The sequence below is a fragment of the Tamandua tetradactyla genome, chromosome 18 (assembly GCF_023851605.1).
Source record: "Tamandua tetradactyla isolate mTamTet1 chromosome 18, mTamTet1.pri, whole genome shotgun sequence".
NCBI lineage: Eukaryota > Metazoa > Chordata > Mammalia > Pilosa > Myrmecophagidae > Tamandua > Tamandua tetradactyla.
In genome coordinates, this window is record NC_135344.1 from 11301947 (window position 1) to 11328231 (window position 26285).

General features: G+C 37.7%; 1 long non-coding RNA gene and 1 other non-coding gene across 2 annotated transcripts in view; both read right to left on the reverse strand.

Moving 5' to 3' along the window:
- Nucleotides 1-26285, reverse strand: part of LOC143662720 (uncharacterized) — an 86079-nt gene that overhangs the window by 19509 nt on the left and 40285 nt on the right. The gene's annotated exons all lie outside the window — the stretch shown is intronic.
- TRNAR-UCU (transfer RNA arginine (anticodon UCU)) lies at nt 22145-22215 on the reverse strand. The gene has a single exon. It is a non-coding gene; the product is annotated as a tRNA-Arg (tRNA).

The following is a 26285-nucleotide window of genomic DNA, read 5'->3' on the forward strand; positions in this document are numbered from 1 at the left end:
ATTCTTTTTTAAGCTGTTGCATTCAATTGAATACTATTTTATTTAAAGTGTACTTTATCTAAATATATGTAGTAGTCATTTTACACAGTGTTATGATCCAATGATAAACAAAACCAAAATACAAATAAGATTTTTTTTCTCATTCATGCAAATTCTACTTCAGTCTAGTAGTTCTCCAAAGCAACTATCCTCTGATTGATATTGGCCTACTATAGTGAATTCTAATTCAGTTCTTAAGTAAAAGGTTCTTAAGGAGCAGTCAAGCAGCATTCATTATACACTGACATAACTAGAGAAAGACAGCGCCTAGAGAAATCTGGAAAATCAGTAGCCACCTGAAGGCATTTAAGAAAAAGTCAGTACAAAAGGGAAAATGAGGAGGAGGAACATGCAAAATAAAAAGCATAAGTAGGGATGAATTCTCCACATCAGAATCAAATGATTAAAAAGATGGTTGCATGATGTGTGAATAAAACTGTTTAAAAATGAATGGAAAGGGGCAGGCCACAGTGACTCAGCAGGTAGAGTTCTCGCCTGCCATGCAGGAGACCCGGGTTCAGTTCCCAGTGCCTGACCATGCCAAAAAAAAAAAAAAAAAAGAATGGAGAGATACAACTGCTGGAGAATATGGAGAGAGAGATGTACCTATTCACTGTTGGTAGGGAAGCTGAGAGGTGCAGCCCCTCTGGAAGGCAGTATAGTGTCTCCACAGAAGGCTAGGGGTAGGGTTGCCATATGGTCCTGCATCACCACAGTTAGGTGTATACTTGGAGGAACTGAGAGCAGGGACACGAATGGACATTTGCACTCTGGTGTTTAGGCAGTGTTCAAGGCTTGCAATAGATGGAGGTGACCTAAGGAGACATCCACTGAAGACTGGAATGGAGAACTGTGGTGTACACATGCAATGGACTATTGAGCAGCTGCAAGAAGGAATGAAGTCCTGAGGCAAGCAACTAGGCGAATGAAACTTGAGGACCATGTGTTGAATGATGTAAGTCAGAAATGAGAAGAAAATAGTATAACGTCTTACTAATATGGCTGAACTATAATGTGCAAACTCTGAGAACTGAATTCCAGAGCGCAGGTTATCAGGTGAAGGCCTATTGTTAAGGTTCCTAGATTGTGAGCTTTTACAGCAGGTGCATCTATTCTGCAGTTGTAACTGCTATTTCTAAATTCTGAGATTTTTGTATAACCTGGTCACTCCTTGGAACTCTGGATATTTGTGTAATACCTAAGACACGGAGTTAGAGTTCTGCAGTTGTGAAAGTCAGTATTACCCCCATACAGCAAGAGTCAAAAACACTGAAAATGTTATCAGACTTCAATTAGAGATATGAATGAAGCTGATCTGGGTAGGACTAAGGTAAAGCTGACTAAAGGGTAAAGGATGACATTGACTGTATTTTAAAACTTCAACTTCTGTGTGAGACCAAAGGAAGGGATGTTTATTTGGTGCAACATCTATATTTTTGGTAGCACTGTCTAATCTAACTTGTATGGTCAGCTTATTCAAACACCATAATTACACGGAGGCTTGAATATGGAGTGAGATCTTGGTTTGTACAGGTTGGTGGGATCACCCACTACATCTCAGAGTAAGCTGAGCAGAAGATTAAAAAAGTATTTGCAAAGTCCCCTGGAGGGACTGGGGGAAAAGGTGGAAATATTAAACTTCCCCACCTGGGGAAGACCTGATATACTTGCAGTCATTGGGGACTGCTTATTTGATGGGACAGGCCCTCTATCATGGGGTTTGCCCCTATGAAACTTATTCCTATAAAGGGTAAGCTATTATGCCTTAGAGTCACCCCTAAGGAATCTCTTTTGTTGTTCAGATGTGGCCTCTCTAAGTCATCTCTGCAGGTGAGCTCACCGTCCTCCCCAGCTATGTGGGACATGTCTCCCAGGGGTATAAACCTCCCTGGAAATGTGGTATATGAGTGAAAGGCACAAGCTTGGCCCTTGGCATCATGGGGTTGAGAAAGCCATCTTGACCAAAAGGTGGAAGAGAAATGAACCAAAGTAGAGTTTCAGTGGCTGAGTGATCTCAAATAGAGCCGAGAGGTCATTCTGGAGGTTATTCTTGCACCCTATATAGATATCCTCTTTCTGTTTTGGGTGTATTGGAGTAAGTAGAGGAAAATCCCTGAAACTGTTGAACTGTAATCCAATAGCCTTGATTCTTGAAGATGATGAAATAAGTATAGCACTTTTAAGGTGTGACTGTGTGATTGCGAAAACCTTGTGACTGACACTCTCTTTATCCAATACATGGACAGATAAGTAAGAAAAAAAGACACAAAAAAATAAATAATAGGGGGAAAGAAAGTATAGGATGTTTTGGGTGTTCTTATTCACTTTTATTTGTACTTTTATTCATATTTTTATTTTTTTGAGTAATGAAATTGTTCAAAAATTTATTGTGATGGTGAATGTATAGCAGTATGATGATACTGTGAATCACTGATTGTACACTTTGGATGATTCTACGGTAGGTAAACATATAATATATCTCAATAAAGTCGCATTTAAGAAAAATAGAACGTTTCTGACTGTCAATGAAATCTCCAGTAAACACATATAGCCCTTTACTGCTAAAGCAGGGAAGGAAACATTACAGAGTATCCCTGGAAGCAACTCTTGGGACAGGGCAGAATTAATAGGTTGTTGCTGTGGTGCCTGGCATTGCTAATATATATGAAATTCCCTCACTGAAACTCTTCCAAAAGTAGGAAATAACTGTGCCAGTTGAGGGGGATCATTTTATCCCACAGCCACCAATTTTCCACACTCATCCCAACTCAGGTTTATAACTTAAGTCTCAGCTCTACCCCTGATGCCAAGGACAGTTCTAAGCTGCAGGTTGGTGAATTCCTTAAGAAACAAGATGCATCTGAAGTTTGTTTCCAAATACAGGCTTGTCAGCATGAGATATTGAAGACAGCACTAGACTAGAAAACTGTTTGCTAGGGTGTGTGTTCTCCCACTCTGCAATGAGAAGTAAACCGAACTCATTCAACTATGATGTATACTTTGCGATCTTTATCTGGATAGCATTCACAGATAATATGTAATTGAGGATTTGGCCATGAGGAATTTCCAAAATATTAAATTACACGAACTCTTTTGGCCCTTGCCTCCCAAAAGCCTATGAGCTAGATTCTATATTTCAAAAGAAGAAACAAATACTGAGCAAGGTTGGTGATTTATCCAAGTCCCAAAGCCAGCTTTCCTAGCTTGAGGATCTGTCCCCTTGGCCACCTAAAACAAAAAATCAGAGAGCACTGAAGCAGGCTTACTCAGTTCTTCTTTGCTGCATTTTGACAGTCAAGAGGAAAGCAGTAGAGGAGGGATGTGTGCCAGCAACAATGAGTATTTTCTTTGGTTTTGTTTCCATTGAATTTCATTGCTACATAGCATAAATATAAATTTGAGGATAATATGCTGAAAATCTATACTATATTCAGGGTTTATTTTAGTCTTACCTCAGAAACATACATACCTTTTTAACAAGCTTGTTCTGATTTATCTTTTTGATTCAAACATTGTCTTAGAAAAGCACCTAACATCAGGTTTGAAATGACTCTAAAAAAAGTTGGGGAACCTGAATGTGTGGGCTGGCAAATTTAAATCACCATGACTCATGCTCAGAAAGCCCACGGACAATCCAGTGGAACTTTGAAGAGGAGGAGAAAGACAAGGAAGATTCCCAAAAGGCTTTCTTAATACTTGGCCCATGCTTATTTTGTATTCAAAAGAATAAATATTTTCCCTAAATGAGGCTTATTCTTATTCATTATATCGTTCAACCACAGTTCAGGTCCCTGACAAAATGACTGTGTGTGTATATGTGTGTGTGTGTGTGTTCTTTCCTTTTATTTCAGACATAGTTAATCTCTCCCTCATGCTACTTTGATGTGGTATACATTTTAATCATTGTGTGCAATTATTTTGGAATGATTTTAGATTTATAGGAAAATTGTGAAAGTAGTACAGTGAATTTCCATATACTCCTACAGTGACTCTTACTTTTTAGTTAAGATGTGGCCCAATTGAGTCACTATGGGTCTTAATTCCATTACTGGCGGCCTTCTAAGGTCATAGAGAGAAAAGCCGCAGCAACAGCCCGAGGCCAGAAGTCAATGAAATCTGGAAAAGAAAGGAATAGATGCCACCACATGCAGCGCCATGTGGGAGAAAAGACAAGGACTAAGGATGGCCGGCAGCCAGCCCCAGACCACCACAGCCTTGAGGAAGAAAGCACTGCCTGGCCGCCATTGTGCTTTGGGATCTCCCAGCCTCAAAACCCTGAGCCAATAAATACCCACTGTGGGTTTTTGTTTTTACAGCCAGGAAACTGAACAACCTCACCCATCATGTTGTATTAGCACAGTACCTTTGTAAACCTAAGAATCCAGTCTCAGTACATAACTACTGACCCACCTCCAGACTGAGGAATGGCCATACATGGAGGCGTCAGCATCAGTTTCTGCTACTGACGTTTCCAGGCTTGCTTCTTCTAGGCCCCAGACCAACGGGCCAATCCACTTTTCCCTCTTTATGAAGTAGACCGAGCCGACCCACAGAGAGGCTTCCTGTTCACCACTAACCTTTCAGCCTTAACTTGGGGACGTGATATGATAAGAGCTCTTTTCTGGCTAGCTGCAACACCTCATATAGGTTCATTTGTAAACCATGCCTCCTTCTCTGTCAAGTGGTCATAAAGAAGTCCCCCAAGGCAAGTGAAAGACAGGGAGCAGCAATGATGGTGATGTGGAGGTCTAAACTTGCCTGTGAATTTTCCTCATCCTGCCTGACACGGCTCAAACTGGTTCTCAATAACTACTTCCTTTATATAATGTATTGCTCAACTTTTAAATGCCCTTATGATTTAGTGGATCTAATAGTACCCAGGTTATAATTGAGAAACTCCATTACATAGTTTCTTAGAGCCCCACAGACTCTTCTTGTTATCAGTAGCACACTAAGAGATGCTTTTCAAATAAAAGTTAATTAGTACCATGGAAGGGATGACTTTGCTTTGGAATCCTAAGGCTCTATGCTGTCACTCATGTATTGGGGTTTGTCACAGATCCTAGGAAGTATCCTTATGTACCACAGATGTCTTCAATACCATCAGATGTCTTGGATCGCATAATCTATTTTTACAATACCTTATACCACAACTCAAATCTCATAGCACACTCTCTTATCTAGAAAGCATTTGCTAATCCAATAAAAGTATTAGCAGTATTCTAAAAGGTGATATATGTGGCCTCCAAAATCCAAGTGATTATATCTGTCTTAGTGGTAGTAGTTGCAAGGCGTAGCAACTTTCCCTTATCTTAGAAGAGATGTCCCAAAGCAAGACTAAGCAATCATATTCCTATAAATTTCAGTGATATGGCATTCCACTGAATGTTGATGGAGTTTATCTTCCACTTTCAAGCACACGTAGGTCTTGATGGAATATTTAGGATATTTGTCATTTTCTGCTCACCAGATCACAATGTCATCAATAGAATGGACCAGCATGATGTTCTTTGAAATATTAAGAAGATACAGGTCCTTACAGAACGCAGACAGAGAAGGAACATAGCGCTGGGGCAAGACAGTGAATGTGCACTGTGCTTCTTGCCATTTAAAGGTAAACTGCTTTCAGTCCTCCCTGATGATGATCATAGAGAGGAAAGCAGTTGCCGGATAAAAGGCCACATACAAAGTGCCAGAGGCTGTGCTGATATGTTCAGTTAAAATATTCCATCTGATATGGGGCAACCACTTTGTTGGCAGAGGTAATCAGCCATTAAGCCTGAGCATCCTGAAGGTTTTCTTCTGGGTATGCCAAGAATACAAACCCCTGATCACCCTTTACCTAACCATTTCTCAAGAATGGTTTGCAGTGAGCAACCATAAAGAATGGTGAAGCTTTATTTCCCTCTGATGTTGCTGACCCTAAGTTCTGTGTTCCATGGGTATGAGGTCAGTTTGCTGCACGCGACACCTGGGCTCCACCCCGAGGGGAGCCTGCACTACATGATGCACATGCTGCTTTCTGTGTCATTAATTTAAAAAAGTCATTTGTCTCTGACCCAGGAGTCTCAAGTTTTCTGCTAACATCCATTTAATATTAACAGACTCATTAACTAGCTCGTAAACAGGTTAAAATCCCAGACACTGACACATCATTTAAATTTATGGTAGGGCACCCTTATCCACCAAGAACCATCTGTTTTTGCCAGATAAATAAGGAATAATGCTGCCTTTGAATTGTTGATGTTGATTTTAGTCTCTTTAATTCTTCCCCAAATAAATAATTATCTATGGTATACAATCTTGATGGCAGAGATAGATACCATATTTAAAGATTCCCTCTGGCTATGACTAGTATAATGAACTTTACCCAGTAATTCAAGGAACCAATGCAAATGTTATGCAAATTGCTAAAAGTGTCTGGATCAAGTTGACAGGCTTTGATACTGATTCAAGCCAAAACTCCATGTATTGCCTAGTCGCTAATGTCCTCTCTTTAATACTGCAATGACATTTTGTGTCCCTGCCCCCCTGTATCAGTGTCATATCAGGCCTTGTGTCTAATAGTCCTTGAAAATTCCAGACATTTATCTTTCTTTATTGTACTGGTAATCTGTGGTTAGCTACAAGGGTTAGCTACCCTTGAAAAGGTAGTAGAACAATTTTACAGTTTTTGATTGTGGAAGAGCTGCAGAGTACTTCTTCAAATAGTCCAAGGTACTTATTCAACTGGTAATCTCTGGATTTGTGACCTGGAGTGTTCTAGTTTGCTAGCTGCCAGAATGCACTATACAAGAAACAGAACGGCTTTTAAAAGAGGGAATTTAGTATGGTGCTAATTAACAGTTCTAAGGCTGTGAAATTGCCCAAACTAAAACAAGTCAATGAAAATGTCCAATCTAAGGCATCCAGGCAAAGATACCTTGGTTCAAGAAGGCCAATGATGTTCAGCATTTCTCTCTCAACTGGAAGGGCCCATGTGAAAATGGCAGCATGTGCTAGCTCTCTAAGCCTCTTGCTTCACAAAGCTCCCCAGGAGGCATTTTCCTTTTAAATCTCCAAAGGTCACTGGCTGGTGAACTCTATGGTTCCCTCATTCTTCTATCATGGTTCTGTGGCTCTCTCCTAGTTCTCAAAAGAGACTCTCTCCAAAATGTCTCTTCTTTTATAGGATTCCAGGAAACTAATCAAGACCTACATAGAATGGGTGGAGACACATCTCCATCTAATCAAGTTTAATCTAATCAAGTTTAAAACTGATTGAGTCACATATCCGTGGAGATAACCTGATCAAGTTTCCAACCTATAGTACTGAATAGGGATTAGAAGAAATGGTCACTCCCACAAGATTGATTAGGATTAAAACATGACTTTTCTAGGGTACATAAATCCTTTCAAACCAGCACATGGAGTATATCTGGAATTTAAGTGGAGAATCCTGATTTTTCTACTCTGGAATCTTCTGTAAATTTTCTATTACTCAATTCTTAATTTTTTTATGATTATATAAACTGAGAAATAGCCTAATTAGGTGTCCAGCTATCTCACTTCCAGGAACAATGTGACCTCTTAGTTAAATCCAATGATCCATGCAGGTTAGAGCACATCAACTGTCACTCCAGCCTTGATTCCTACTGTGGTCATTATAATCACACTGCCTCTGATGCACACATGCTTGTATTTGGTCAGTGTCATTCTGGGATCCACTGATTCCCACTGATTTTATAAACTCATTTGCACAAAGAGCATCCTTCAGTCTCATCATTGACCTATAGAGAAGAGTTCCTACTGAGATTCTCAAAAAATGTCAGTACCCATGTCACTGGTGACTTTCTCAATGCATTAGTGAAGGGAATCTTCTCTGGTTCTTCATGTAGGACATAGTAAGTGCTAGCTAATAGATCACAGTGTTCCTAGAAGTGAACTTGACTGCTGCTTATGGTATGCTCAATTAGGGTGAGTTACAAGTGTACTTACAAAAACATTGAATCCTAGGTTATGATGCATGTCCCCATGTTGATAATTCTATTCTAATGTGCTAGACAGAATAAGGACTCCTCAAGATGCCCATGCCCTAGTCCTTCAAACATGTGATATGCCACTTCATGTGGTAAAAGGGACTTTGCAGACATAATTAAGTTAAGGAGATTGAGATGGAGAGGTTATCTTGGATTATCTGGTTGAGCTTGATATAATCACAAGTGTTGTTTTAAGAATGAGGCAAAATGATCAAAGTAAAAGTAGGAGATGTGATGATGAAAGAAGAGGTTGGAGTGATGTGAGGAAGGGATCACAAACCAAGGAATGTGAGTGGCCTCTAGAAGCCAGAGAAGGAAATGGATTTTCCCCTAGAAGGGACACAGCCCTGATGACACATTATAGACTTCTGAACTACAGAACTGTAAGATAAAACATTTGTGTTATTTTAAGCAACCAAGTTTGTATAAGAAACTTCCTTTTCCCTGCCTTCAGTATCTCTCCTTCAAGATCCACTCCCACATGTATTTCCCCAGCTCCTATTGAATTTGAAGACCCAGGTTTGATCTTTTCTGCTTGGGCTGTAATGAGACCTAGAGGCAGGAGGAGAAATGAGAATGGGTCTCAAGGAAAACAAGCATCATCTTGCTAGACACTAATTTAAATAAGATCATGACACAATCTCCAGGCAAGGGTAGGGAGCTACATCTGCCATCCAGAGACCTAAAAGAAACTTTGAGATTACTATTGTTTGAATTTACTTCCATAAGTATTCCAGCCCTAAGTTTCAGGGTCCCATTTTCCTTATGAGAAGCTTGAGTTTAACAAAGGAAACATGGAAAGCCTCAAAAGGAGCCTTTTATGTAACTGAGTCACTAACACAGTATGATCTGGCTTACTTTACAAGCACAGTCTTCCCTACAACTGCAGGAGACAAAGATATCTGTTAAAGCTCTCTGGATTTCAAATATGTATCATATTTGCAATTACTTGCTCTGAACTCATAGACCTGAGATATTTTCATGATATAATTTTTATAATATTTTGTATGTAATAATCCCTAATATTTCTAATTAAACCTCATCTATATTACTGTCAACCAAAATGATAAAATATAAGTGACAGTAAGATGTTAGTTATGGATTCTTTAGTATAGCAGTCATCCAAACTACACATCTTTTCACACTATTGAATGTCTAATATCGGTCCAGTATCAGACTTTTAAAGTGTAGTCAAGAAGGAGAAAGCGAAATGGATGAAGTAACTTTTTGTTTCATCACCCCTTCCCCAGCCACTGGTACAAGTCATTTGGTTTAGGTCAGTAAATTTTAGTTTTGCAGAGCTGGAAGCCTGTCATTCAAATGGGCCTCCATTATTCATTTTCCACTCCAAGGGAAAAATTTTTCTTCTAATGATGAGCAAGGAAGCAAAGTATAGTGAGATATGCCTAAGGTTATGACAATTGAGGTATTTTTTCCTCGAATTTTTCTTGTCATCAGTCCACTAAGTGTTGGGTGGTATTTTCAGGATGTGCATAAGAGAAAATTTTAGATAGAAATGTGATTGCTAGGTAGGCTTTAAAGCCAAAATGATTTCTTGGGAAAAAAAAAAATCTGTTGGCCAGGTGGATGGGGGCACTATTTCACCATCATGGGCCCCTGAGTCATCTGGATATCATCAGAGTCATCAGTGGCTCTTAGGGCACATTTGTAAAAATTACCAAAAAGCCTTCCTACCTCGAGATAATTTACTTCTATCTCTAGGAAAATTTTCATAATGTATAGATTTTGTTAAAATGATACTTTATGGCCATCAGCCAGAAAAAATGTCATAATGAATATCTATGTCTACAATGTGAATGATTCACACTTAAATTGGGTGCGTGTGCAATGCATAACTGTAGGACTCTGCATGGATATCTTGGAAATCATTTCCTCAGGGGCTTCTTGGACATATGATCTCTTGTAAAAACCTGATCCTACAATGGTCGTAGAGGAAATGGTGTGAATGGTATAGGAACAAGTTGTTCATTGGTAGAGTTCAGTCTTAAAGTGCACATAGTTTTTAATTACTGGAATATCAGAGGCGAACCCAAGGATCAGTAAATCTGTCTCATTTCAGACAAAGTCAACTTCTGGCTTATACACAGTGGAAAAGTGACTGGGAACAATGGAGATTAGTCCAAGCTTTGTGTTTTTAAACATGCAAAAACACCGAAGGTTGCCCTGGAATGAATGCTATCATAATAGAGTCTAGTCTCCCAGATCAAAGGCTCCTGAAATTTCAATCCAAGGGAAAAGATGAGGATTTCATGTAAACCCATGATGGTGTTCCAATCCAAGAAGTTATGAAGGATCTCATTAATCACTATGAAAAGATGATATTTTCTCTATATTACTCTAATATCTTTTTTAATCCTCTTAAATTTTAGCTTCTTTTTATTATGGTAGAAAGAATTTCTAATCCCTTTTATCCTCTTCTAGGGGGTTCTTGGGACCAGTAAGCATTATAAATATCCCTGAATTACCTGAACACTTTCACTTTGAGGACAATTGAAATTTCTACTTTCCAATATCTATCAACCAGGTAAAAACACCTAAATTACATAAATCCAACATAGCAGTTATGTAAGATATATAGAATCATCTTTTTAAAATACCAAAGGTGGCAGTAAAACACTCTGAGTACAAATGCTTTATCCACAGATAAGTAAATGCTGGATAGTGGGGAGTAATTATGATATATCAGTCACATAATCTGATAATCCTATTTTAGACTTTATCATATTTTTATGCTCAAACACATTCAGGAATATTGGTTCTTTTTTTTTCTTAATCTTTTGAAATAATTTCAAACTTACAGGAAACTTACAAAAATAATAAAATCATCATACAGTAGAATTTTAACATAGCCTGCCTGCCCAGAAACCCAGATCCATCAACTTCAATATTTTGCCATCCCTTCCACACCATTCCATCTATCCAACCATCATCTACCCATCTACACATTCATCTGTGATGGTTAGGTTCTTGTGCCAATTTGGCCAAATAATGATGCCCAGTTGTCTGGTCAGACAAGCAATGCCTAACTGTTGCTGCAGCAGTTGGCACATCAAATCATCAGTCAGTTGACTACAGCTATGGCTGCTTACATCTGCCATCACCTAGGGTATGTCTCCCACAAAGGAGATAATACAGTCACCTGAAGACTTTTGATGAAGAAGGGACTTTTTTACTGCCTCTTCAGCCATCAAGCCTCTTGTGCAGTTCATCCAGATGCTTCATCTGAGCTGCCATCTTCACAGCCTGCCCTATGGATTTTGGACTCTTCCATTCCCATGGTTGCATGAGACATCTTTATAAATCTCACATTTACAGATATTTCCTGTTGGTTCTGTTACTCTAGAAAACCCTGACAAATACATCATCCACTCATCCAACTTTCTATCTATCTATCCATCCACCTTCTTAGCTCCTGAAAGCAGACTGCCCATGTAATACTCATTGAATATATAATTCCTCCATGTGTATTTGCAATGAACAAGGATAATCACCCTTAAATGTCTACTGCTGATTGGCTTACCTTGTTGGTGGGAGACAAGTCTTAGTTGATGGCAGATGTAATCAGCCACAGATGCAATCAACTGACTGATGACTTAATACACCAGCCTTCGAATTTATCAAACAGCCATGAAATATCTTTGCAGCAGTGGTCAGACCAACATCACCCTGAAAAATGCTTAATTTCTAAAGAGAACACAAAAACAGATATATGTTTCACCTAACAATATTCATAACAAAACAGGGAGAAGTATTCATACAATCACAGTCCTCATTTATGTAACTGACCATGTGGTTGTAGTTCATATTTATCACCACCTCCGTCTATGGCTCATTCCATGTTCCCTTTACTCTCAGCAAGCACTTCAGCTGGCTATGGGTCTTTGCCAGGTGCAGTGACCCTAACCTTCATTCCTGAAGTTTCAGGGTCATTGATAGTCCCACATGTATTGGGTTTTTGCAGTTTTCCATTGACTTTAATCACAGGGTATGGCAGTACTAAGAGATGATTTTGGGGATCTTTTGTATTCCAGGAAAACTCTTCTTTACCTCCATTGTGTAGATGTAGTCCTATTTCCCCTTGATAGTCAGGATCAATCACTCCAGACAGAACAGTAATCCCTTTTCATGGCTGTTGATGCAGTGGCATGAGAAGTACAAAATAGTCAGGTGGCTGTCGTAGTTTCAATGGAATCACTGTTGGTCTCCTGGTAGTAACATTCCTCCTTTTGGAGCCAAGAACTGTAGACCACTAGAGCTTAAGGTTTCAGGGACAGGAAGCAAAAAGTTTCCTAGTGGATCATTACAGGTGATAGTGAGTAGTGCCACTCCAATTTCCACCGCTTAATTCCTGGACCCGTGAATCCTGGCTATGGGAGAAACAAGAGCACTGAATGGATACTGGCTCAGAGTACACACAACCTCCTGGAGAACAATAACCCAGCCCTGCAAGGTATTGGCACCTAGTTGGCATTGTAATTGGGTCTTCTAAAGGCCATTCCACTATTCTATCAATCCAGCTGCCTTTGGATGATGGGGAACATGGAAAGGCCCGAGAATTCCATGGGCATGTGCCCATTCCCACACTTCATTTGCTGTGAAGTGGGTTCCTGGATCAGAAGCAATGCTGTGTAGAATACTATGACAGTGGATATGGTATTCTATAAGCCCCCAAATGGTAATTTTTTGTGGAGCCATTGCATGCAAGGAAGGAAAACTCATATCCAGAGTATGTGTCTATTCCAGTTAGAACAAATCATCACCCTTCCATGATAGAAGTGGTCCAGTGTAATCAATCTGCCACCAGGTGGTTAGCTGATCACCTCAGGGAATGGCACCATATTGGGGACTTACTATGGGTCTCTGCTGACAGATTGGGCACTCAGCAGTGGTCACAGCCAGGTCGGCTTTGGTGAGTGGAAGTCCATGTTGCCGAGCCTATGTGTAACCTCCATCCAAACCACCATGACCACTTTATTCATGAGCCCTTTGAGCAATGGCAGGAATGGCCGAGGAAAAAGGATGACTTGTATCAAATAGTACAGTTCATCTTATCCACTTGAAACAAACTGTTAATGCCCTTTCTAACCTCTTGAGCTACAACATTGAATGCAGAATCTCTGCTTAGTGGGCCCATATCAATAAATTCAGCTTGATCCAACTTTATATTCTTTCCACCATTATCCCACACCCTTAATATCCATTCCCATATATATTCCCCTGATTTCTGTCTATACAGATTGAAAAATTCATGCAGGTTTTTCGGAGTATAGTGTACATCCTCATGGGTCACACTTTTTACATCACCTTTTGGGCCTGTTGGGACTTTAGTCTAGTTATAGGTTTTGAAGAAAAGATGAGTGGTGGGGGAAGGTCATGAAAAGAAATAGAAGTATCTTTTCCACTAGCTACCTTAGGGCATTCCATTGCAGTTTCATCTGGTGAAATAGAATTAGTCACTCCAGACAGAGGAGTGAGGGCTGTTTTTCTGGAGGAGGTGGTTTCAGGGTTAGCAGGCAATGAAAGGTTTATTTCATTACGTGGAGGTTGGATGGCAGACTCTCTTGGCCAGCCTGGAGTCTGGGGAGCTTTTTTCTCAAGGCAGGTTAGAGATCAGGAGGCTCTTTTCTCAGGGAAGTCCATTACAGGTACACATAGTAAAGACTCAGCAGATTCCAGGGATTCTATCCCCTCATCTCCATCATTCTCAAGCCATATATCCCCATCCCATGTTTCAGGATACCATTAGTTTCCATTCAAAGCCCTTACTTTAACTGCAGACATACTGCAAGGTTGAGATTTTAGTTTACTTCTAAATCTGCTACTCACAAAGTGAAACTCTGTGTCTGGTTTTCAGATAGCTCAAGACCGTGATGACAGGAAACAAGATTGTCTTTTAGGGCAAACATGGTAACTTTTACATCATTCATACGGTGTTTAAGTTGCAAATTTTATGCCTTCAGCTCATCTTTTTCCCTCATCACTGTATCCAGTGTAGCTAATAACAACCAGCTGACATCATTATGCCTTTTAATTCCACAAAACTCCATAAAGGTGTCAAAAATACTCTCACCAGAGCCTTGCCTCATATAAGTGTTCAATTAGCAGAATCTAATGGTAATATTTTGTATATCCCTCTTGCCAACTTACCCCATGGACAGTGCCTTATTATTGGTAACAGAGTCAATAGGGTCTCTGAGTCTAATCAGAGTAGAAAACCAATTGTAAAAACCCATTTTTAAGTTTCTGTTTCTCAAGAACCACTCCTAGTACCAAGCTGTAGTAGCCAGGGTTCTCTAGAGAAACAGAATCAACAGCAGATATTTGTAATTATGATATTTATAAAAGTGGCTCATGCAACTGTGGGAAGAATGGAAGAGTCCAAAATCCACAGGGCAGGCTATAAAGCTGGCAGCTTTGATGAAGGGTCTGGACAAACTCCACAGGAGAGTCTCGCTAGCTGAAGAAGCAGTGAAAGAGTTTCTCTTTTTCCTTTAAAATTCTTGATCTGACTGGGTTATCTCATTGGTGGGAGACACCTTAGTTAACAGCAGATGTAATCAGCCATAACACAACCAACTGACTATTGATAAATCCGTCTCTGATTTATTAATCAGCTATGAATATCCTTGCAGCAATTGTCAGGCCAATGCTTGCCTGATGAGACAAATGGGTATCATCACTTGACCAATTTGACATCAGAATCTAACATCATAATGCACAAGGGTTATTAGTCATAGCTAGGACAAGGACTGCACTGAGAGCACAGGCTAGTTCCTTTCCGAGCTGGTGAGGGGTGAGGGAGGGGCCAGCCATTGCACCACAAGATCCTATTGATTTTAAGTTGTTTTTTTTTTTTCTTTCTTTCTTTAACATTTACCCAATTACTGCAGTTTTTTAACTGTTTTCTGGAGTGTTGGGAAAGATGTTTCTGCTAGTTCTTGTTTTTTGTCAAAACTTCTGTGGAGCACAGAGATCTGCAGTACCTCATTCTGCAGCTGTATCAGGGCAGGGCTCAAAACTATTGCCTTTTGTATTTATTCTCATGCCATTATTGAAATATTCAGTCCCTGTCCTTGGTTTTGGTGATAAATCTTCCTGCTTTTTGTCCCACATCTTTGCCTACAATTGCTATATTCATTTGTCGGCCCAGTTTCTTTGACCATTAGATGCTGGAATTCCCAACACTTGTTTTCTTCCAAATTTATTATGTTCAATTTAGGACATATCATTCACTCTTAATGATTCATAGCAAATCACAAATATACATACCATTTCTCTGATGTCTACATATGATTACTTAGAAAATATTTTTGTTGGATCCTAGTAGATTAAATCATTGATTAATTATATTTACATGTCATTCCATTTGAAGAGTATAATCCCCTGCCCCTTTGATAGTAGATTTACCACAAGACTTACTTTTGGCTTCGTGGTTCTCAAGTCTAAAGGCAACTCAAACTCAGCCTGTTGAAAGTTAAAATCAGAATCTCTTGAAATTATCCAAATTAATTTTGCTTACCTAATCTGATAATGGCACCTCCAACCATAGATCAATATGTTTTTGACCTGAGCCATAATCAGTTTGGGTCATACATGACAGTACAACCCCTTCGTGTGTATATCAAGCCCATGAACAATTCCTAAAATTTTTAATTCTAAAATACTTTTTCTGTAAAAGAATTTCATATTTACTGTCAATATCATACTCCAAGACACCATCACTTTTTACCTGAACCACTGGAAAAGTCTCCACAAATACCATAAACCAGCACAGTAGAGCTTAGAAAACCAAGTGGATTTCATTTTAAGTTTTTGCATTGACCTTTCCACTTGAGAAAGGGCAATAATCAAAAGTACAGCAGACTGTATCAGTGATCACAGACTTTAATTCTGTCTTTAAGGAGGAAATCTAGGGAAATCCTGTCATTATAACATCACTGAACAGTTAGATGAGGCCGACCTAAAATGGCTTTCAAGGCTGAAGTGATGTCATTGACCACTCAAGCTAAAGTTAGGGACAGATTTTGAACTTATACACAAGCTTTTCAATAGCATATCAACCAAAAGTGAAACTAGAGAATTGTTTGAGTTGAATGAAAATGAAAATACAACATATCAAAATTTGTGTTGCAAATAAGCTGTTACTTAGGGGGAAATTTATAGCATTAAATTCTTATAGGATTAAAGAAGAAAGGTCTCAAGACAATAACTAACCTTTGATCACAAGATATTATAAAAAAAGAAAATTAGACTCACAGCAAGAAAAAGGATAGAAATTGCAAAACTAAGATGGGAATCAAATATTATAGAAATAAGGAAAGCAATTAAAATTATCAATAAAACCAAAAGGAGCTTATTTGAAATGATTTATAACACAGATAAACCTCTAATCAAACAGACCAAGTAAAAAAATAAGACCTAAATTATCAACATTGGGAATAAAAGCAGCATTCCTATAGACAATAAAATATGAGAGCATTATGAAAAAGATTACATCTATAAATTACACAATTTGTATGAAACGGACAAATTCACTGAAAGACAGAAATTTCCAAAGCTCAGTCAGTAAGAAATATACCAAATAGCCCAAAGTCTACTAAATAAATTGCATTTGTAATTAAACTTTCCAACAAGGAGAAGAAAAAGCCAGGCCTAGAAAGCATCGGTGGTGAATCAGATCAAATAAATAAATAAATACAAATAAATAAGACAAACTCTAATAAAATTCTTTAACAAAATGCAGCAGGTAAGATCATTTCATGAGGCGAGTATTAGCCTGATACTAAAATAAAAAAACTAACACAATTCATTTACAGGCTGTATCCCTCAAAAGCCAAGATGTAAAAATCTTCAGTATTAAGAAATTAGATGTTAATTGAAACAAGAGACATTACATAACAATAAAACGGTTACACCAAAAAGAAAACATAGCAAATTTAAATGTGTATGCATAAAACAACAGAATTGTAAAATACATGCCTCAAAACCTTTGTAAAACAAAGGAGAAATCGATAATTACATAATTAAGTGCTCTAATTCAACAATTGATAAAATACCTAGATAGAAAATTACCAAGAATATACAACGAAACCATACCATCAACAATTGATACTTATATAACACTTTACTGAACAGCAGATTGCACATATTTCTAGGTGCCTATGGAACAGTCATCAAGATAGACTGTACACTGTATCATAAAACCCATCTTTGCATGTTAAAAATAATTGAAACCATACAGTATACCCTCTAACCATGAGGGAATAAAACTAGAAATCAATAACAGAAAAATAGCAAGAATATCTCCAAACACTTGAAAACTAAAAAACACATTTCTAGATAATCCATGGGTCTAAGAGGCAGTCTCAAGGGAAATAAAAACATGCATTGAACTGAAAATGAAAATATAACATAAGAAAACTGTATGGGATATAGCTAAAGCAGTGCCAAGAGAGATATTTATAGCACTAAACGTTTCGATTAGCAAAAGAGGAAAAGTATGAATCAATAATCTAAGTTCCTACCTCATGACACTGGAAAAAAGAAAAAAAAAAAAAAAAAAAGCAAGTGGAAAGAAGAAAATAATAAAGAGAAGAGCAAATACCAATGAAATCACAAGGAGCAAAACAAGACAAAACCACTACAACAAATTCTGCACGTTTGATAATTTTGATAAAATTGGCAAGCCTCTATCAAGAGTGGCCAAAAAGAAAAAAACAATGCACATATTACACCAATTCAGAATACAGGATAGCACTACAGATGCTTCAAATATTAAAATTATAATAAAGGAATATTGTAAACAAGTCTAAACACATAAATTCAACAAATTAGATTAAATCAACCACTTCCTTATAAAAAAAAGAGAAAATACCACAACTCACCCAAGGTAAGATGGATAATTTGAATAGGCCTATATTTTTAAGGAAATGAATTCCTAATTAAAATTTCCTGAGAAAGAAATCTCTGGATGGTTTCACAGAATGTTTCTACCAAACATTAAAAGAAGAATTGATACCAGTTCTGCACAATCTTTCCAGAAAACAGAAAAGAAAAAAATATTTCCCAATTCATTGTATGAAGATAGCTCTCCCCAGACACCAATGCCCCGGCTTTAATATTGTATGGTTACTTAGATGTAGCCAATAGGAAAAACTGGGCAAAGGATACACAGGACCTCTCTGTATTATCTTTTTGACATATTATATCTTTTTATATCTCTGTATTATCTTTTTATCCTCAGAAGATATAATTATTTTTAATAAATTGTACATATAATTATTTTAAATAAAATGTAAATTAAAAGGAATGCTTAGAAAATTCGGAATGATTTTCACTTACCATGAAACAAAGCAATCCCACTCCTAGGTATTTCCTCGAGTCAATTGAAAACATTTATTTATATAAACATATGCACATGAATGTTTACAGTATCTTTATTCATAATCACAAACCTGGAAACAGCCTAAATATTCTCTAATTGGTAAATGGATAAATACACTGTGACACAGTGCAACAGTGAAATGCTACTCAAAAATAAAGGGAATTAACTAGTGATTTATACAACATGAATAATCTCAGATATATTATGCTAACTGAAAATCAGATTCATAAGACTACATACTGTATGATTCCATTTATACAACCCTTGAGGAAAGATAAAACTGTATGGACGGAAAAAAAAATTGCCAGGGGTTGGCAGGTACATAGTGTAAGGGGTAATGACAAAGCAAGGAAAGTGTGAAGGAGCTGCTCTGTATTTTACTGTATTGGTGGTTTCAAGTCCTTATGCATTTGTCAAGACTCACAGTACACGCTGGGGATTGTTTCATGTCCCCCATAAAAGCTATGGTTAGGTCCCAAACCCTGCTCCTATGGGTGGGAACCCATTTGAAATTAGGACCTTTTTCTGAAAAGTTATTAGTTTAAGGTGTGCCCAAACTGAAAGAGGGTATGTCGAGCCCAATATGGTTGAAGTCCTTTCAAGCAAAGGAAATCGGACACAGAGAAAAGACATGGGAGCAGCTAGAGGCCGGAAGTCAACGGAGCCCAGAAGAGAAAGAATAAATTCCACCACCTGCACTGGCACGTGACGGAAAAGCCAAGAAGTGCCAAAGATTGCTGGCCAGCAAGAGGTTACTAGCAGGAAGCAAGTCTTCTAGGTTCTGAAACCCTAAGCCAATAAATTCCTGTTGTTAAGCCAAATTCATATTCATTTTAGTGGCTGGGAAACTAAGACAACTGTGCACCAAAATGGGTACATTTTATGTGAATTACACATCAGTATTAATTAAATAAGAGCAAAAAAGAGTGGGTTGATAGAAATCACAAATTAAGATGTTCAAAAATACAACTTACCTCAAGAAATGTACATCCAACTTTGCCTTTTAAAAGACAAAGATTCTCAGATTGCAGGCATATTTTGTTTTATTGCATGTTACTTTATTGTGCATCTCAGATGCTGCATTTTTTATGAATTGAAGGCTTGTGGAAACCCTGCATGAAGCAAGCCTATTGGTGCCATTTTTCCCACATCATATGCGCACTTTGCATCTCTGCATCATATTTTAATGAAGGTATGAACATTGATTTTTAGACTATGTTATCACATACATCATAGACAATAGTATAGTGTAAGCATAACTTTTAAATGCACTGAGGAACCAAAAAATTGGGTTGATTCACTTTATTGCAATATTTGCTTTATTGCAATGTTCTGGAACTGCACCCGCGATATCTCAAGATATGCCTGAATATTAAATTACTAATTGAGCTATATACTCTTACAATAAATTTATCTTAAAGATAATGGCACAGAAACATTGAGATAAAAGGATGGAAATTATGTATCATACAAATAACAAGAGAAAAATTGGTTTAAAAGTATTAATATCAGAGTAAACACATATTCACGCAAAAATTGAAAACAAAACGGAAAATGTATCATTCACTTGATAGGGGACGTTAAATATACCAAAACTATGAGTCTGATGACCATATAATAAAATCTTAGCATTTGTTGCATGTGATTATGTTGCTCTATGGTAGTTTTCTATATGTTTGAAATATTTTAAATTTAAAAAAACAAGCATAAAAACAAAATAAATTCAAGATATATTAAATCCCTAGAAATTCTTAATCTGGAGAAATTTTCCATGAATTTAGCTCTACCCTTTAATTCAATAATCCAATGGGTCATCACAATTTCATTTAAGCATCTCATTCTAAAGCTGTGCATACCATAAAAAAACATACAAACGTTCACATATGCACCAAGCATTTTAAATTCCTATTTACAATAATAGGTTTTTATTAAGAAAACTATAAATAAGTAATACCAAAGGAAATTTCAGCAACAGCTACAGTCAACAGTACTCTGGCATTAGCTAAGACTAACTAGAGATAAATACAGAATTTTAAAAAGTAAAATAAAAGTGATTTTAGAATAACAAACAATCATCACATACCTGTGGTCTAAAGAAGCACAAAAATAGAGCAAGTAAGTGAAAACAAATGTCTACAGGCGATTCAGACAGTGATTTGAATTAGAATAGCATTGTGTGTCCTTTGTAAAAATATGTGGTGTGGTCGGCAATTCAGGTCATTAAGATATTTTATGGCAGATTTGCATATATGGATCAGTCTTTGTCCATGCACATTAAGCAAATCAGGGAGATTTGTATCATACCAGAAACTGATCAGATGACTGCAATTTTACGCCATTTGTCGAAAAAGCACAAAATAAAACAAGTAATTGGTGTGAAAATGGTTGAGAGGGACAAGAATAGAATGCTACGGCACTCCTTGGAAAGGAGGGATAAAGGAAACAGGGTTGGTCTTTCTTTCTGCTGGATCACCAGCGCCTAGAGCAGTATCTGTACATAACAGATGCCTAAACATTGTTAAATGAATTAATGGAGTTCCCGGCCCATGCACTTTCCCCTCAAAAAAAAAGAAAAATCAATTAATGGAACATGGACTTCCTTGTGAAGTAAAAGAAGCAGATAATGCCTATAATTTTAAAGAGTTCTGAAGTAGTTACGGAGAAAAGCAGCTCAGTCCAAGCCCCCTTCTCTGGCTACCTTCCGACCTATTGCATTTGCTCAAGGAATGAACTGGTGTCATCAAGTGTGTAGCCAGTGTTCCTGGATAAAACCAATCAGCTAAGGTTTGGACTCCCAGTCAGAAAGAAGCCAAACCATTCTCTGATAGTGATTTCCCAGATCTGTTTCTACATAGACTTGACGGAGAGTCATTTAGATTGAGAGCTGGAGCTGCTATGAGCACCCGATGCTTTGGCAGGGGAACTGGGCGTGCGACATGAGTAGGAAGGAGTCCCATGGCACAGAGGGGAAAGGTGACCAAGAGAAAAAGTGATGCCAAGCCTGTTTCCTTATGACTCACCACTTCTAGTTCTACCCAGCTGAACTCTCTGTGCTTTGCTGTTTTGATACAACTTTCTATGCTTCAAATCATTTATTCATTTTACAAATAAATACTGAGTTCCTACTTTATGCCATGTACTGTTCTATCAGCTGGAAACAGAGAAATTAACAAAATAAAGTCCTTGCCCTCAGAGCTTACATCCTAATGGGTAGGAAAGGGAAGACAGACGATAAATAAATGAATATATACAAATATTTGTTCATTTGTTCTTAATAAGTATTTATATTTATATTTTAATTTGTTTTTTATAAATATATCTTTACATTTAACTTGTTTTATAAATATGTAGTTACATTTTAATGTTTTTATAAACATACATGCTTGTCCTTTTGGTTTTTTAGCTTTTGTTTTTTGTATGCTATATGGCGGGGTCACATTTCATTCTTTTTCCATGTGAGTATCCCGTTATTGCAGCAGCATTTGTTGGATTTTTATTTGGTTGGTTTGTTTGATTGTCTCCTTGTTTGTTTGTTTAGGAAGTGCTTGGGCCAGGAATCAAACCCAGGTCTCCCACAAGGCAGTTGAGGATTCTACCACTGAACTACCCTTGCATCCCTGTCCATTTGTTTCCATAAATATATATGTCTATACTTACTTGTTCATTTTTGGGGGGAAGATGGTGCATGGTCTGGGAATCGAACCCAGGTCTCCTGTTTAGAAGGCAAGCATTCTACCACTGAACCACCCGTGCACCTCCTCATTTGTCTTTATATATATACCTATAAATATAGCAGTAAATAAAGACAGGTAATAGGGATAGGAAGGCCTGGTAATTGGATTTGATTATAATTTTATAAAAGGTGATCAGAGAAAAACCAATAAAATAAGGAATAAATAAGATCAGATATTACACAATTTTCAAGACAATTCTTAAGACTGACTTTTTATTCAGATGGGAAACCATTTGAAGGATATATTCCCCAGGGCTTTTAGCCTGGTCAAATGGAATAATGGAGGGAGCATTCATTGAATTAAGAAAGAACACAGTGGGAGCAGGTTTGCTAGGGGAAATAGAGGTTCGGTTTGATATGCTAGTTTTGATATGGTTGTTAGACACTGTTTTGGTTCCCCAGCTGCTAAAACAAGCACCATACAATGGGTGGGCTTCATAGCAGAAATTTATTGACTCATGGGGTCAGAGATGAGGTCTCCTTTCTTTTGGGGTTGGTATATCCTGGTTGGCTGGAAATCTTTGGAGGACCGAGGCTTTTCTATCACATAGTAATGCACATAGCAGCATCTTCCCCTTTTTCTTCTGGGTTCTCTTGACTTCCAGCTTCTTGATTCTCTAGAATCAACAATTTTCTCTGAAATTCAGTCTGCTTATAAAGGACTCTGGTAGTCTGGATTAAAACCCATCCTGATGGTTTGGCAACACCTTAACTGGAATAACATCCTAAAGAGATTGTATTTATAATGGATTCACATTCACTCATATGCAGACCAAGACCAAAAATATGTCCAAACTGGAATATACAACTCAGTCCATAACAGATATCAAGTGGAGAAGTGGAGAAGGTAGCTGGATATATGAACATGGATTCCAGGGAAGGGGTCTGGAATTATGACCCAAATTAGAAGACATTACCAGAGGTATTTAAAATCATGAGACTGAAAGAAATAATCTAGGGAGTGTGTATAGATTAAGAAAATGGAAAAGAAGTCCTGCTGTTTTCACTACCTTCAAGAGATTTCTGTTCCTTGCAACCAAACAAGTTTGAACTAAAAGATAAAATATTACTCCAAGTAGATAAAAATCCCTTATGTCTTCCTTATTCCAAATTCTGTACCCCAGGGTGTCCAGCTATGTTTTGGCTCTCTCCTTTCATTAACTCTCTAAGCAAACAGCTTTGGTGAACGAATATTAATAATAAACTTGGCATCAAACACAATACTGTATATTTTGGTCACATTTGTATCCCTTAGGTACCACTGGAATAAAAGTTTTGTCATTTTGCTAGGACCCTAAAACTGGGTTTGGAATAATTTAATTTTAACATTCTTAAAAAATAATTAAGGCAGAGATGACAATAAATCATTCATTACAAATAAATTATTTCCTTAAGTGGTGAACTATATAATAATATTTGCTTTCATTGTAAATAAAAATAAATGTAAAGCAAGCAAGGATATGATGTCTGCCACATCTTAACAACTTTCTCTACTGGCTGCTGAAGAACTATGTCTCTTGAGACACTCTGTCAAATAGATGAAAGAATTGACACCTAGAAATTGTTGCATGCTATAACTGAAGCCTTCCAATATATTTTTCTAATACTTTGTAGAATCAAAGAACTTTCTCTGCCCATCCATATTTTTTACTTTTGAAAAAGTCTTAGTTCAGCTTTGTTTATTTTTTAAATGAACAAAACAATACTCATTTTGTTAAAACTCAATGAAGGGCGGTATAGGAAGGTGTGAAATTTAGTTAGCCCTCAAGAGCAGGTAGTAAAGAGCCAGGAACTGTCTGGAAAATCTGTTTTGGGAACACTAGTGGCCGGACACATGCCATACACCAGTCTGGAGAGGGTGGAAGGGCTCAGATCTCAGCACAGAACTGTAAGTAAAGTGCCCCTCCCCCACTGGGAGACAGGCTGCTGGAGACACTTCCCAGTGGGAAAAAGAAGTTCTCTAGTAGAAGTAAGAGAAGTTAGTTCAACCATGCTCCAATTGTGGCTGTAATTAGCAAATGGGGATGGCTGAATACAAGTTCGAAGTACAGATAAACCCAGATAAGTCAGGAAAGACCTCTCTGCCTGCAGTCTCTCCAGCAGTGAGAAGACGTCACTGACAAAGAGAAAAAAAAAACAGCCTTTTGAAGTTGGCTCAGCTCAGAATACTGGAAAAGGGCTGTGCCCCTTTGTAGAGTCAGATATCAACTCTGGCTCTTGACTGGCGAAGATTCAGGTTGAAGAATGGCTATGAAAAGGGATTTTTTTTTATTTCTTTCCATTCTCTTTCTTTTTCTTTTTTTAAAGTATAAGTAGCTCATTAGAGAAAACCTCAGGCACTTTCAATTGTCAGCACTGACCCAGGCAAGGGCAGAATTGAGATAGGACTGAGAGACAAAGTATCAAGTGAAGGAGATATTCCTTAAAGCTATTTTCCCCACGAAAAGAAAAGCTAAGGTGACAGCCCTCCTTCAGAAACAGCTTAAGCCTACCTTCCACCTCAACATCTGTCTCAACCATGCCCCTGCCAGGCTGAGAATTAAAGGCACCACAGCACTTTACACCAGTGGGGAGCTATGGGCTGACAAGCACCACCTGCTGGGCAGAAGAGGAAAAGCACAACATCTAGAGGCTCCACAAGAAAGACAGACAACTTGCTGGGTCTCATATTCAGGGTAATTTGATACTGATTACACCCTGCTCCTGAGACCTGAGTCAGCCTTATCTGGGAAAATCTGATTGGGTTCAACTATACTGGGGGAGACCCTCTTCAATAAAAGGTTCCATATAGACAGGGTAATAATCAGAAAAACAAGAGCTGAAAAATTCTGATCAGTTAAACAGAGGCTATGTTAGAGGTCTAGAATAAGTTGAACTGAATGCCAAAGAGCAGATAGAGAACAAAGCCAACCAAAAAGAAAACCCTAGGTAAAAGAGTGAAAACAACCTCCAGCATAAGCTAATCAAGGAAATCAGATGCTGAGACACCAACAAAAAATGACGAGTCATATTAGGGGGAAGAAAAAAAAGATATGGCCCAGTCAGAGAAACAAACTAACACTTCAAATGAGAAACAGAAGTCGAAACAACTAATAAATGTTCAATCAAGCCTGCTAAATCAAGGCAAAAAATCAAATCAATGAGTTGAGGGAATATATGTTAAAAGAGATGAAGAATATAAAGGATACATTGGGTGGTCATAAAGAAGAACTTGAAAGCTTGAAAAAACGAATGGCAGGATGAAAGGCACAATTTCAGAATATCTGAAATCTGACACACAAAATATCACATAGGGAAAAGAATGGAAAAATATGAGCAGTGTATGAAGGAATTAAATGATTACCAAAAGCACAGGAATATATATGTTATAGGTATCTCAGAAGGAGAAGAAAAGGGGAAAAGGGCAGAAAGGATAATTATCACTGAAAATTTCCCATCTCTTATGAAAGACATAAAATTATAGATCCAAGGAACACACTGTACCCAACAGAATACATCCCCATAGACCTATTCCAAGATGCTTACAAAACAGATTGTCAAATGTCAAAAAAAAAAGAAAAAAACAGCACGAGAAAAGCAATCCATCACATACAAGGGAAGCTTGATAAGACTATGTACGAATTTCTCAGCAGAAATCATGGAGGTGAGAAGGTACTGGTATGATATAGTTAAGATACTGAAAGAGAAAAACAGACAACCAAGGATTCTGTATCTGGACAAATTGTCCTTCAAAAATGAGGAAGAGTTTAAAATATTTTCAAACAGTCACTCAGAGCATTTGTGAAAAAGAGACAGGCTCTACAAAAAATACTAAAGGGAGCAAGGCACATAGGAAATGACAGGATAGAGAGGTCTGGAGAAGAGTGTGAAGTGAAGACTATCCGTAAGAGTAAAAAGAGAAAAAAAAATAAGATGTGACATATAAAATCCAAAAAATGGTAGAAGAAAGTATTGCTTTTATAGGAACTACATTAAATGTTAATGGATAAACTTCCCAATCAAAAGACAAAAATTGGCAGAATGATCCATCTAAAGGCTATCTCCAGGAGACTCAAGACTCTTTTTCAGACCCAAACAAAAATAGATTGAA